This window comes from Dermacentor albipictus, chromosome 9, assembly GCF_038994185.2.
Source record: "Dermacentor albipictus isolate Rhodes 1998 colony chromosome 9, USDA_Dalb.pri_finalv2, whole genome shotgun sequence".
Classification (NCBI taxonomy): domain Eukaryota; kingdom Metazoa; phylum Arthropoda; class Arachnida; order Ixodida; family Ixodidae; genus Dermacentor; species Dermacentor albipictus.
In genome coordinates, this window is record NC_091829.1 from 75755876 (window position 1) to 75770697 (window position 14822).

Here is a 14822-nt window from a genome sequence, read left to right on the forward strand (position 1 = left end):
GGCTTTCTGGCAACCTCGAGGACTTCGCAAGGAATGTCATAATCCCGGACATATTCCTCATATCGCAGGACAAGCGGTTTGATCATGTTCGGTTTATTTGTATAGTGTAGGCGTGAGTTGCATTGTGTGAGGATGTTGTAGCATATGTGTTGTGGTGATGACTGAATTTTTAGTACGTAGGAAAAAGTGAGTAATGCTCTGCGCTGGTGTAAGGAGGGTTCATTACACTCAACATATAAACTTTGAATAGGTGAGGTTTTGTAGGCACCACTTGCCAGTCGCAATCCAAGGTTATGTACTGGATCAAGTCGTTGGATGTAGGACTGTCTGGCTGAGCCGTAAACAATAGAGCCGTAGTCTAAAAGGCTGCGAACAAGAGAGCGGTAAATACGTAAAAGACACGTTCGGTCGGAACCCCAGTGCTTATGAGATAAAACTTTCAGGATATTCAATGCTTCATTTGCCTTAATCTTTAGTGTTTTAATGTGGGATAGGAAGTTTAGTTTTTTGTCAAAAATTACTCCCAAGAATTTATATTCTTGTTTAACCGGCAGCGCGACATCATTCAATTTTACATCCGGGTCTAAGTACAACCCTCGTTTTTGCGAAAAAAGCACTGTAACAGTTTTCTGAGTAGAGAAGCGGAAGCCATTTTTCTCAGCCCACTCCATTAGTTTATTTATTGTTATCTGGAGCTGTCTTTCACATGTTCGTAAGTTTGAGGCGCGGCATGCTATTTGTAGATCATCGACATATATGGAGTGCATAACGGAGGTGGGAATAACTTTGTTGACAGAGTTCATTTTTACTATAAAGAGTGTTGTGCTAAGTACGCAACCTTGTGGCACGCCGTTTTCTTGGATAAATGTGCGCGAGAGCACAATGCCTAGACGGATTTGGAAAGTTCTGTTGGACATAGAATCAGCGAGACAGTTTAGCATTTTGCCACGGATTCCTAACGCGGCGAGGTCACGTAAGATACCAAATCTCCACGTGGTGTCGTACGCTTTTTCAAGGTTGAAGAACACTGCCAGGCAGTGCTGTTTTTGTAGAAATGCTTCACGTATTTCGTGTTCAAGTCGGACGAGGTGGTCTGTCGTTGAACACCCTTTTTTATAGCCGCACTGGTGAAAATCGATGGAGTTACGTGTATCAAGCGTGAAAGTTAATCTCGCATTTACGACACTTTCGTATGATTTCGCCAAACAGCTTGTGAGGGCAATGGGTCGAAAGCTACTTGGGTATGTGGGGGATTTACCTCTTTTTAAAAAAGGCACAACTATTGCGTTTTTCCAACTTGTTGGCATGCTTCCAGATTCAAATACTTTGTTAAAAAATTTAAGGAGAGCATTTACGGATGCTGGGGACAGGTGTGCAAGCATGGAATAATGAATGCGGTCAGGGCCTACTGCAGTTTTCTTGCCAGCACAGAGAACCCTGTTAAGCTCTTGTAGCGTAAATGGAGCGTTGTATTCGTCTCTTGACATACACGCAGTTGGTAGCTTCTCTTTTTCTGCCGACAGTTTGTATTTTAAGAACCTGTTTGAATAATTAGCCGAGCTAGAGATGTTATAGAAATGTTCCCCAAGTATATTCGCTTGTTCTTGTAGTGTTGTCTGAGTGCCTGAAGGTGTAAGTATGGGTATCGTGTATGGTGAGTAGTCCCCCTTAAACTTTCTGACCTGGTCCCACATCCTTTTGGATGTAACGGTGCTGTTAATCGTAGATACATATTTTTGCCAAGAACATTTTTCTGCCTGTCTCCGGATATATCGAGCTTTCGCTTTGGCTTGTTTAAAATTTAGAAGGTTGTTATGTGTTGGGTACCTGCGTAAGATTCCCCAGGCCTTATTTTGCTGCTTTTTTGCTATGGTGCATTCATGTGTCCACCAAGGATTAGGTTTTTTGCGAACAACGCCAGAAGATTGCGGAATGGCCTTTTCGGCTGCAGAAATAATACAGTTAGTAAATTTTTCATTTATTTCTTCAGTGCTTAAGTCTGTTAAAGTGAGCTCCTCCAGCCTGGCACTTTCTGTGAAAACAGACCAGTCTGCCATTTGTAGTTTCCAACGGCGCGGTTTGTGAGATATAATGGGTAGTGTTGATGTGAGGTTGATTATAGCAGGTAGATGATCACTGCCATATGATGTCTTCAGTACATCCCATTTAAAATCGGTAAAAATGTCGGGAGAGCAGAATGCTAAATCAATGCAGCTAAAAGTACGTGAACTGGGTGAAAAATGAGTTGGCGCGCCTGAATTTAAAAGACAGATGTTATTAGTCAAAATGAAATCTTCGATAAGTTGTCCTCTTTGGTCATTCTTATCGCTACCCCAAAGAGTGCAGTGAGCATTAAAATCACCAACTAAAACTGAGTGGGCACGGAGGCACAAGTGGAATGAAGGACTCACAGCGCATCTTTTTTGTTGTGCAGCTTCTGGGCTTCCTTTCAAGCAATGGCCCGGATCATCGAACGCCTCCTGCTGTCCAAATCCCTTGTTGCTGCTCGACATCGACACGCCCGGCTATCAACTGCGCCGCCACTGAATCTTCACGTGCGTTAGAGGGCAGAGCGCCCAGCCCTTCTGACGTCATTCCTTGCCCGAACCTCGAGCAACGCCATCCACCGTCAGCGACATCGTCATGGGCGATAACGGACAGTTTAAAAGCACGCACCGCTTGCTGCCACGCTAGTGGGCACGGAGGCACAAGTGGAATGAAGGACTCACAGCGCATCTTTTTTGTTGTGCAGCTTCTGGGCTTCCTTTCAAGCAATGGCCCGGATCATCGAACGCCTCCTGCTGTCCAAATCCCTTGTTGCTGCTCGACATCGACACGCCCGGCTATCAACTGCGCCGCCACTGAATCTTCACGTGCGTTAGAGGGCAGAGCGCCCAGCCCTTCTGACGTCATTCCTTGCCCGAACCTCGAGCAACGCCATCCACCGTCAGCGACATCGTCATGGGCGATAACGGACAGTTTAAAAGCACGCACCGCTTGCTGCCACGCTAGTGGGCACGGAGGCACAAGTGGAATGAAGGACTCACAGCGCATCTTTTTTGTTGTGCAGGTTGGTGGTAACCTTTTCCTACCTTGTAAATGTTACAAGACAGACGACCGATTTGCGGTTGTGCTTCCGTGCCCAGAAGCATTGTTGAAACGCTTCTGTTCTTTGCTGCTTTTGCTTTGTGGCGACATTGAAGAAAATCCGGGGCCTGACAAGGCCATGGCGGAACTAATTCAGATGGTCAAAGAGACAAATGAGCGCTGTATTCGGATCGAATCTAACCAATCCAGTATGTCACAGGCAATGGCGGATCTTAAGATTTCCCATGAGACGGTTTCTGCTATTGTAACCGACATTACCGCGCGGTTGCAAACTGTAGAAAATAGGATTAACGATCTTCCAAATCTGCAGCAAGAACTATCTAAGACACGTCAATCGCTAAACCGCGTGGAACAAGAGGCGGTTGAGCTACGAGCCCGCCTTGACGAAGCCGAAGATAGGTCTCGACGGGACAACCTACTGTTTCACGGCATATCGGACACTTCAGATGAGAACGCCCGCCAGTCTGAAGAAAAAGTTATTGCTATGGCCCGTGACAGGCTGGACATTCACATGTCACCTAAAGACATAGCACGTGCGCACAGAATAGGCAGATATGTGACAGGCAAAGATCGACCACTCATTGTTAAATTTTCTTGCTTCAAATCAAAAGAACTCTTATTATCTAAGCGGTCTACCTTGCGGGGTACCGGCATCAGCATTACTGAAGATTTCTCCGCACCAACTCGCCATGCTCGTAAAAAACTGGTGGAATTCGGCCTGGGTCTAAAAACGCCTTTTAAGCTGCGGTACAAACGGCTATATGCAAACAAAAAATGTTACATTTATGATGCTTCCGAGAATTCCGTCTGCGAGGCACCTTCCAACACCACTTCGCCAAGTACCGATGCCCTTTCCCCGAGGGCGACCCGCTCAGGCCGTGCCTACTCTGCTGCTAGCTAGGACAGTGCGAGGGGTGGCGGTACCCCGTCAGTGCTTTCCGTGCTTTCTACAAATATTCGCAGTCTTATCCCGAAAAGAGACAATCTAAGCGCCTTAATTAATGATACAGATGCTGATATAATATTGCTGACTGAAACTTGGCTATCTGACAAAATTTCAACCCGTGAACTTTTTCAGTGCGAGAAAAGATTCACCGTATATCGTCGTGACCGCGCTGAGAGAACGGGTGGCGGTGTCCTCATTGCCGTGAATGAATGTTTTGAATGCACTCTTTTGAACATTCCATGTAATTTAGAAATAGTGTGGTGTTGTATAACCATTGCTTTTAGAAAAATGCTTTTTGGAATTTGTTACCGCCCGCCTAACTCCAACAGCTCTTTTTGCGAGGCAATTCATGATTGTCTAAGCCAGATTTCAGCCAGATTTCCCGGTATACCAGTTTTTCTTCTAGGTGATTTTAATTTTCCATCAATCCAATGGTCTCATTTATGTCCGCTTGCAGAACCTGCTTCCACCGAAACTAGTAGCTTCCTAGCCACATGCTTGGATTTCAGCTTATCGCAACTAGTCCGCCTTCCTACACGTGTTACTTCTACGACATCATCCTTACTAGATTTGATACTAACGTCATCTCCTGAAATTGTATCAACAATAACTCACCTGCCAGGGCTCAGTGATCACGACGTGATACATTTTTCTGTCTCTGTACCAACTGCTAAAAGGAACAAGCGCTTTAAACTTATCAGAGATTATAATAAAGCTAACTTTGACGCCATTAACACCAATCTTTCTTCCTTCCTCGACAGTTTTTGTATATTTTACACTGACGCATCAGTCGAAGAATTGTGGGCATCATTTAAATGTAAAGCAATGCATCTAATAAACAAATACATTCCCTTAAGAAAGGTTTATCAATCATCTAACGCACCGTGGTACACCAGACACCTTAACCGACTATCTAACAAAAAAGGCAGACTTTTCCGTGCTGCAAAACAATCGTCAACTACTGACAAGTGGTCCGCTTATGCCGTCGCAGCAAAACTCTACTCCAATGCTTTAAAAGAAACTAAATTTAATTTCTATAACACCACGCTTCCATCATTACTCAGAACGAATCCGAGACGCTTTTGGAACGTCGTGAAAAACCGCGATAGTCAAGGTATAACCCTTACTAATGAATTAGGTGAGATAATCCCAAGCCGTTATTGCGCGTCTACACTGAACATCGCTTTCACCCATTCATTTTGCCCCACTCATTCAGGCAGCTCTCCACCATTCATAGCACCTAGTTTCTTTCCAATGGAACCGATTTTACTCGACTCATCTGGTATCCGCTCTATTATTAACAAACTAAAAAGATCCTCTTCGTGCGGTATTGATAGCATTACGTCCAAATTCTTGCAAGGTACTGCCGAATATAGTTCCATTATATTAAACTTGATTTTTACAAAATCTCTGAACAATAGCTCTTTGCCCAGAGACTGGAAAAAAGGAAAGGTGATTCCACTTCACAAGTCAGGCGACACCCATAACCCATACAACTACAGACCTATTTCCTTGACATCAGTACCGTGTAAAATATTTGAACATATAATTTTCTCTCATCTTGTCAACTTTTTGGAATCAAACCAGTTTTTTCATAACAGTCAACATGGGTTCCGTAAGTCCTTCTCATGTGAAACGCAGTTATTAACATTTTGTAGCGATCTCCATACTTTCCTAGACGCTGGCTTTATAGTAGACTGTATATTTTTAGATTTTGCAAAAGCCTTCGACAGAGTTAACCACCACTTACTCCTACTAAAACTCGGCCAGCTAAATATTGATCCCCTCGTCTTCAACTGGATTCGAGAGTTTCTTTCTAACCGTACACAATATGTAAGCATTAATGATAATGATTCTCCTGAAGTTCCGGTCGGTTCAGGGGTACCTCAAGGCTCTGTTTTGGCACCCTTACTTTTCTTAATTTATATCAATGATCTTCCTAACCAAATTTCAAGTTCCATTTGTCTATTTGCTGACGACTGTGTTATATACCGCAAGATTGAAAGCACTAACGATACTTTAACACTCCAGGATGATCTCAGTAACACTGCAGCATGGTGCAAGCTTTGGCTAATGGAACTAAACACTTCTAAATGCAAAACAATGAGAATTTCCCGTAACCAGTCAGCCTGCACCGCCTACATACTTAATGATACTCCCCTTGACCCAGTACTTTTTTACAAATACCTCGGTGTGTATATTGCTAACAATCTTTCATGGAAAAGACACATCGAATACATCACGTCGAAAGCCAACCGCATGCTAGGCTATCTCAGACGTAACTTTTCTTTAGCTCCACCGAAACTAAAACAACAACTCTACGTCACTTATGTCAGGCCTAACCTCGAATACGCATGCTCGATATGGGACCCTGGGCATGCTACTCTAATAAATATCCTTGAAAGTGTCCAAAATCGATCGGTCCGTTTCATTCTTAACAATTATCACCGTACTTCTAGCGTTACTAACATGAAACTTGCTCTTGGCATTCCCCTTCTCTCTTCCCGAAGAAAACTATCTCGTCTTTCGCTCTTTCATAAAATTTACTATCATAACCATGAGCTCAAGTCCCGATACATTACACCAGCATCTTATGTCTCCGCACGTATCGATCATCGCTTCAAAGTTCATGTACCTGCGCAGCGCACAGTCACCTACACACAGTCATTCTGGCCGAGAACGTGTCTTGAGTGGAACCACCTGCCTGCGTCACTAGTTGCTATCACTGATACAGACCGTTTTCGCAGAGCACTGTCAAACGAATTATAAGCCTACTTCAAAACTGCGTCACTATCACGTTGTCACCTATTGCTATCGTTTTCTTTCATTGCTATTATTCCATGTTTTCGTTTTTGATATTCTTGTTACTTGATTTTTAAGTGTTTATTTTTGCCTTGTTACTTTTGTGCTTTATTGTTGCTTATTTGCTTGTTTGTTGCTTTATTGTTAATATTGTTGCTTTATTGTTGCGCTATTGTATTTGTTGCTGTATATTATTTGCGGTATAACTGTTCTTCACTTCTTCTTGTATATATTTTATATGTACTGATATTCTAATGCCCCTCCCCTCTATAATGCTTCTTGTAAGCCCTGAGGGTAATAATAAATAAATAAATAAATAAATAAATAAAAGGCTCCGGCAGCTGGTCAATTAAATCTTCCAAATCTCGAGTTGTGAAATGGCTATGGGGAGGAATGTATAATGAACAGATGGTTACAGTCTTAAATGACAAGACGGTGACAGCTAATGCCTCGTGCGGAGTATTTAATGAAACGTTCCGTGTAGGGATGCCGCCTTGAACGACAATAGCGACACCTCCTGACAGACGACTGGAGTGTTCGCGGTCCTTTCTTATAACTGTAAAGCCTTTAAGGAAATTTGTATGCTTTGGTCCTAGGTTCGTCTCTTGAAGGCAGAATGCCACTGGTGATAACTTCTTTATGATATCTTTGATGTCACCTAGATTGTGAATGAGGCCTCTGCAGTTCCAATGAATGATAAAAGCCATCTTATTGGAATTGGGGAAAAAATACTTTTGTGTGTGAGCTTATAAATTGTAGGTGACATCTATTTAAAACCTGGTTACTATTATGAAGGGCGGTAACCGCTCAGGTTACCTTTCCCTTTCTCACAGAAGTTAAAATATGTTTATCCTTCTGTGTGCGCTCCAAGGAGCGCGGGTCTTTTGGCGTCAATGACGCCGGGATTTTTGGGTCGACGTCCATCGCCTTTTCCGAGGCACTGGACGATCGAGAGCCAGGCGCCGAGACGCGCGACTCGGGCCGTGGGGTACGCTTTAACTTCGGGCCCTGCGGCACTGTTGTCTGCGGGCCCGTATTCGTTGCTGGTGGAGCAGCACTGGCTGCAGCCACCAAGGGGGCGGTTGGGGTTTCTACAGGAGTACCGGAAGTGGACCCTGCAGATTCCTGAGACCGGTGTGGCGCTGCCCCCTGCCGCGTCACACTGGCATAGCTTACTTGAGGTAAGTGCGCTAACCTTTTCCTCGCTTCATGAAGTGAAATCTTTTCCTTTACAGTTATTGCAATTATTTCTTTTTCTCTTTTCCAGCAAGGGCAGCTCCGCGAGTAAGCTGGATGGTCGCCCTTGCAATTGGCACATTGTGCGGGAGCATTGCAGTTGTCAGATGGATGGTCGTTGGCGCTACACTTTGCACATGTCTCCTTTCCTCTGCATGATTGTGATGCATGTCCGAACCTTTGGCACTTGAAGCAGCACCTCGGGTTCGGTATGTATGGTCGGACGTTGATTTTCAGGTAGCCTGCGTCGAGTGAACTTGGCACAGTACTGGAGCCAAATATGAGTATTACGTGTTTTGTGGGGATCTGTTGGTCGTTTCGTCGAAGTGTTATCCTTTGTACCTTGATTACATATTGCTCCTGGAATCCCTCAAGGAGCTCTTCGTCACTGAGGTTCATGAAATCTTCTTCTGATATTACTCCTCTGCTGGTGTTGAGCGAGCGTTGTGGGGAAATTGTGACATTAGTGTCACCGATGCTTTTGAGTTCACTGAGTTTTTCGACTTGTTCTTTCTTTGTCAGTTCGAGGAGGAGGTCTCCACTTGCCATCTTTGATGCTTTGTAGCCTGATCCGATCGCGCTTGATAGGCATTTGGATACTATGAAAGGTGATAGTTTTCTAATAGTTGTGTTGCCTTCACTGTGAAGGACATGGAACTTTGGGAAGGTGTCATAGTTTGGTTTTAATTGGAACTGAAATGTTGCTTCGGTGCGCCCTCGTTTTGGAGGGCGATCTTGGAGGGGGGGAAAGGCGTTTGCCATGTAAACACTGGAAAGTTCGGCGGCGATGGTGGCCACCCACCACCGAGCCCAACAAGGGGACGCTACAAGGTTGGAAGAATACCTGCAGACGCCAGCCATGCATCGCCGCTATAACCTAATATATATATATACCCAAGGCAGGATACATTACACACGGTTAACCCTTGCCGCCAGGAAATACGGAAGTAATAAGAAGTGAAGAGAAGACAGGAAAGATGTAAAAGTAGGAGATAAAGATGAAGATTCGAGAGGAAGAGATAGGAAGAGGCGACTGCCGATTTCCCCCGGGTGGGTCAGTCCGGGGGTGCCGTCTACGTGAAGCCGAGGCCAAAGGGGTGTGTTGCCGCCGCCGAGGGGCCGTAAAGGTCCAAACACCCGGCATTGGCTCAACCCCCAGGATCCCCTTTTCCCCGGACACGGCTAAGCCGCGCACGGCTACACGCGGGAGGGTCCAACCCTCGTGTGCTCGGGTACGTGGTGTCGCAACACACCAAACGCCTGCTGACGCAGACGCCCCTGCGGGAAAAAAAAAAGGTTTATACAGTTTTCTAATCAATTGAAGCACAACAACGACAAAAAAAAGCATGTACGAAATTTTCCATATCTGTAGCTGAAAGGTTAAAGTTTACACAGTTTTCTAAAAACAACAACAAGAAACATGTACAAAATTTTCTATGCCTGTAGTTGAACATTTCTATCAGTCTTCGGATAGTAACAATTCTTTACCGTTTTCTTAAAGCTTTTCTTTGAAATTCCAGAATTTAGCAGGTCCAATACCAAGGGGTAGTCGTTTAAAAGATTAGGAATTTGAACTGCTAGTTTTTGATCTCCGTATTTCGCTCTGCAACGTGGTTTTCCTATCAGAGTTTTTCTGAGGTTATAGCTTGTCGTTCTGCCATGGTACTTACTTTGGAAGGAACATTTGTCTTCCCGGAATTGCCGTGAAATTTCGAGAATAATTTGTAAGTGTGAAGTTTTGATGCTGTTAATATTTTATATTTGTTATAGTATGGTTTAGTGGTATCAGTACGTTCAAGGTTACCTATCGCGCTCAGTGCGCGGTTTTGGAGTGTTTGAATTGATTTTAGGTTAGTTTGTGTAGTGGTTGCCCAGACCAGAAAACAATAGGTCAATCGAGAATGTATAAGCGCGTTGTGAATATTGCGCTTCAAATTTATCGGTAGCAAATATCGCAACCTATTTAGCACACCGACAGCACGAGCAATATTTTTTCTAAGAACATCTAGTGCGGTGACCAGGACATATTTTCATTGTATGTAATTCCTAAAAATCTGGCTGTTGGTGCCTGTTCGAGGTTGACCTTCTGAAATTGGAGTGTCATCTGAGGGTGGATTATTGTTCCTTTTGATTTAAACACTAGATACTTAGTTTTAGTAATGTTTAATTGGAGTTTATTCGCATTTAGCCACAAGCTTAGTTGCTTTAACCAGGTGTTAGCTTGCTCAAAAAGATTTCCTATTTTTCCCTTCCTGAGAAGAACACGTTAGTATCATCCGCGTATAATATAATATTGGAACAGCCTTGAATATTGACAATATCATTATAATGAGTAAAAATAAAACAGGCCCCAAGACGGATCCTTGCGGCACGCCGTACTTAATGTGCTGAATTTCGGAACTAACTCCATTTATTGTTGTGTACTGTGTTCTAGAGGTGAGATAGCTTTTTACTAGATTGCACAAGGGCTATGGTATGCGGAATGTTTAATGGAACTCTCAACGTGCACACAGCAAATTTTGGTTAGTGTTCTGCCGCAAAAATTGCAGGGACAGAAATAGAGACATTTAGCTTGTACGCTATTCCGGTAAACGGCAGCGGTTTGGGCGGATTACCGGATGGTCGGGGCGTAAACAGGAGCGGCCGGAGCGGTGAAGCCGCCTGGTGTTGTAGAGCTCAACCAGACAAACGCAGAGCTGAAACTGCAGTAACTCACCATATCCTGCTTCGCCACTCGTGCAAATTTTTGGGAGCGGCGTAATTGTGAACACGATTACGCCACTGTGGAAAATTTACACCAGCAGCTAAGCAGAATGTAGTAATTAGCTCTGTGTTTGTGTGGTTGAGCTTTGCGCCACCAGCTGGCGCCACCGATCTGGCCGCTCACGTTTACGCCCCCGCTAAACCGGCAAACCGCCCGCGCTTGCCCGAATACGGGACACGCTAAAAGTTTCTAATATTCGAAATGACGCTAAGCCATGATTGCAGGAGGCGAGCGTCACTGCCAAAATACACACTCTCTTCACATGCGCCGTCTAGCTTCCGCAAGCGAAATCAATTCCCTGCGTTCTCCCATAGCGGAGCCGGAGGATCGCGTGAGGAAATCGTGATGGGCCGCGTGTTCTCCTTTTATTATTTTTTGCCGAGTGTTTGCTGAGTGGAGCACTTCCGGGGATGGTCTCGCGCGCAAACGGCTCCGTTTGTTTCTTTTCGCGCTGCGGGTGAGAACACCTCCTTCACCAGAACACTTCATCAGCGCCGTAATCACTAGCAATGATGCAGGCGTGAGAGGATGAAAGAGCATGATCGCGGTGCGTGAACACGGTTGAAAACGACATAGTGTCGTTCTCTGCTCGCGCTGCTGCGTGATGTGGGAACAAGCAGACTAAACCGAAGTACATCTCTCTTGCCATGCGGCACGAAATAAAAAAAGAAATATGCTGGCATTTGGTTTGTATGTTTCACTATTTCTCTAAACTCTTAGTCACCTGTTTAAGCAACCTAATAAGCAAATAAACGATGTCGCCTTGAAAACCTTTTTCCTCACGTGTCACTATGAGCGAAGTCACAGCGCTGCCATGTACGTAGGCGCACTTTCGATATATACGTCCACTCTCTCGCTGGGAGGGCGGTGCCCCCGCGGAGAACAGCAAACGGCGTTTAGTGTTTGAAATATAAGCTCTTTGGCCAGACATGATGGGGGACCCCGCCTTGCAGCCAATACATTAGCGAATGTATTACTGCGTGGCAGTATTACATGTCTCCGGAAAGCGTACTAAATTCTGCAGCCCCTTGTTTGTGAAGCACCCTTGAAACAGTCCAGCTCTGCTTGAATATATAGTTTACGACAAAGGCTTTGGATAAATCTTACGCTTTTGATTTGGTCTACGCATTACCCACAGCATGGCACTACTTTTCAAGCAATATAATCGAGGCCTTAGTTTAGTTCAACAATGAAGTAGGGTAGCGGTATGAACAGCGCATAATTGTTAAAAAAAAGGGAGAGTGCGTTCGACCTGTTTTTTTTCCAAATGTAATCACAGCAACATACTTAAAATTTTCTCCAATAAATAAATATATACAATGAGCCCTATTTTTACCACATGCCAACTCGCAGAGACGTAGAAGTTTCCGAAGGCATTGGGAAACAAGGATGATAAAAGTCGTATATTGTGTTTCAGCACAGTTTCTTTTCATATTAGAATAAGAAATTTCTGTGAAGGCATAATTCTTAACCTATATATCTGAACCATATGTGTGTTTTGAGGCCTGTGTAGGGTATGAATTGAAGGTGTGTTTCGTGGAATTTGTTATCACGTATCCAGCTGTCATAGCTGGTTGCGACATTGTAGTGGAGGGCGGCTTGCAGTAGCAGACGTGATTGTTCCGATTGGAAACCTGAACTTGTGCGTACTAGGTGGTAAGCATCTGCCTATCCATCACTCGGACTGAGCAGTCTGGGCACGTAATACCCAGTGGTAAATGCTACCAGTTCCACTTTGAGACGACAGACTATCCATCCGTCCATCCGGCGTTCTTCCATTTTTCTGTCTGTAAACCGTGACACGATGCATTACATGCATAGGTGGGCATGAGGCCCTATGGAGGTGTAAATGAGAATGCCTTATGACTATGTATTTACGATTTTGACTATACATAGTCAGTACTGAGTGGTATAAGTGCAAGTAAGGTCAATAAAGACTAATAAAAATAGTTACGATAAAATTAGGTGTAACGATGCTTAATTGCGGGTGATTTGGAATACTGAGCCTTACTAAAATCAATTTATGGTAAACGTTTAGACAAATCAAAAGTTACTAAGGTTCAATAAACGGAGCCTAATCAAGAATTAAGGATACCTTGAGATTATGTAGACCTAATTCAGTAAACTTAATTATTAATAACATATATAAATGTCTTCGTCATAACCTTAACTAAGGTTAATAATGCAAGTAGTTAAGTAAATGTGGTCATTATAGAAATACCTAAGCCTGAATAATGAATAACAAAATTACGTTTATTTACCTAAGCTAAGTTTCACTTGAGTGCATTTCTCTACCAAACCGCTCCGAATCAGGTGAGGTTTATTTATGCTATAATGGAAGTGGGTAGCCAGGGCTCCGTACTGCTAAAATGTACGCAGAAACTCTATTGTAGTTGTCAGTGTGTGCATAAGCCCACCCCAAATTTCAATTTCGCCCATGACGCATCCCAAAATTTAAGTTGGCCCATTCCCATATTTATGTTGGCCTAAACCCAAATTTCAAGTCCGCCCACCCCTACTATAGGATTCCCCATGCATTTTCTGTGGACGCTGTGTATCTCTATGGTTATTCTCTTGAAATCACTCTTTTTGTTTGCAATTCTTCCTCATCGCTTATAAAGCTACCAATCATATACATTTACACTATTAAAATGATTAAATGTCGTAACATCGCAGATTACGCATTTTCGGGCGGATACAAGGCATTGCACTTTTCGCGTGGCGGACAGATCTTACGGCGAGTACCGCAGTAAGATCTGCTCTGCTTATTCTGGCCGCCAATAGATGGCGCAACAAGCGGACGTACTTCCCTTTGCTGCCTGTTGCTGGCCCTCTAAGCAGCCTCCGCAGAACACAGGCCACGCGCTCGCATGTTCCCTTTAATAAAGGACCACTCTGTACGTACGGAGCTCGCTGATTGCTTGCTGTGGTTTTTCCTGCCGGGTTCGCACATTCTCTAGGTGCACGCGAAGCGCTGTATTAGTAGATATCTTTGTGCTTCTGTGTGCGAGCGTGTGTGTCGGTGCGCGTTTGTTTGTTTTCTTCGGTGAAACCTGGCGACCGCCTTTCTGGTGGATTCGACATGACAGGAATCCTATGCAACCCACCAGGCGCAGTGGAGGTGCTCCTTTCTTTCTTACTATCGTCGTGTGCTTCGAGATACTAGAAACATATGCGCGCTTACCGAACGGGACAAGTAGACGAGTGTTTGTTTGGATTCTGTTACCGAAACGCTGGGCACACGATAAGGAACACTGCATGATCTGTGGCTGGAAACGTGCAAGTTTAGACGGAGTGAATGATGGATCCTTACAATTTGTAGTGCTTATATTGGGGGGAATGATATAAATTTCAATTGTTTTGAGAGCGTTTTGGTTTATGAATGCAGACAGCTTTGCACAACATGTTTAAATTTCGCACGCAAGCAACGCCGGTTGATCGCAGCTTATACTGGTGGTGTCATGGCAGAACGGTCCCTGGTTCTCCCATTGTTTTGCAGTACAGACGACACACTGCCCCATTCCAGTACACCATGAGTGAACTCCGTAACTGCAAGGACACTGACATATTGCTACTTTGCCCCGTCGTTATGTTATTCTGACGAGACGCGCACTGAACGCGATACGGAGGCACCAATCCTTATGGTTACGGAATATAGTTCAGGCGCCTCCAATGGTATCCTTTGACGCACGATAAAAAATGCCTGAGTGCTTAATAAATGGCCATCTAAAACTCTAAAATATACACGGAATGAGATTTTCACGTTAGCCTTATACGTACGTACGCGTGTAAATGCGAGCTCTCGCATCGTATAATGGATATTGTTAGCCTCGCAGAAATGGGAGGTAGCACTTGGCGGTGCCTTCTCGGTTGCCAATTTTGTTAGCGAATATTTATTCTAAAGCGTATAGCGGTAAAATCATTACGATGTCATGCCTTTGTGCGCTATCGTGTTACGTAAATGAC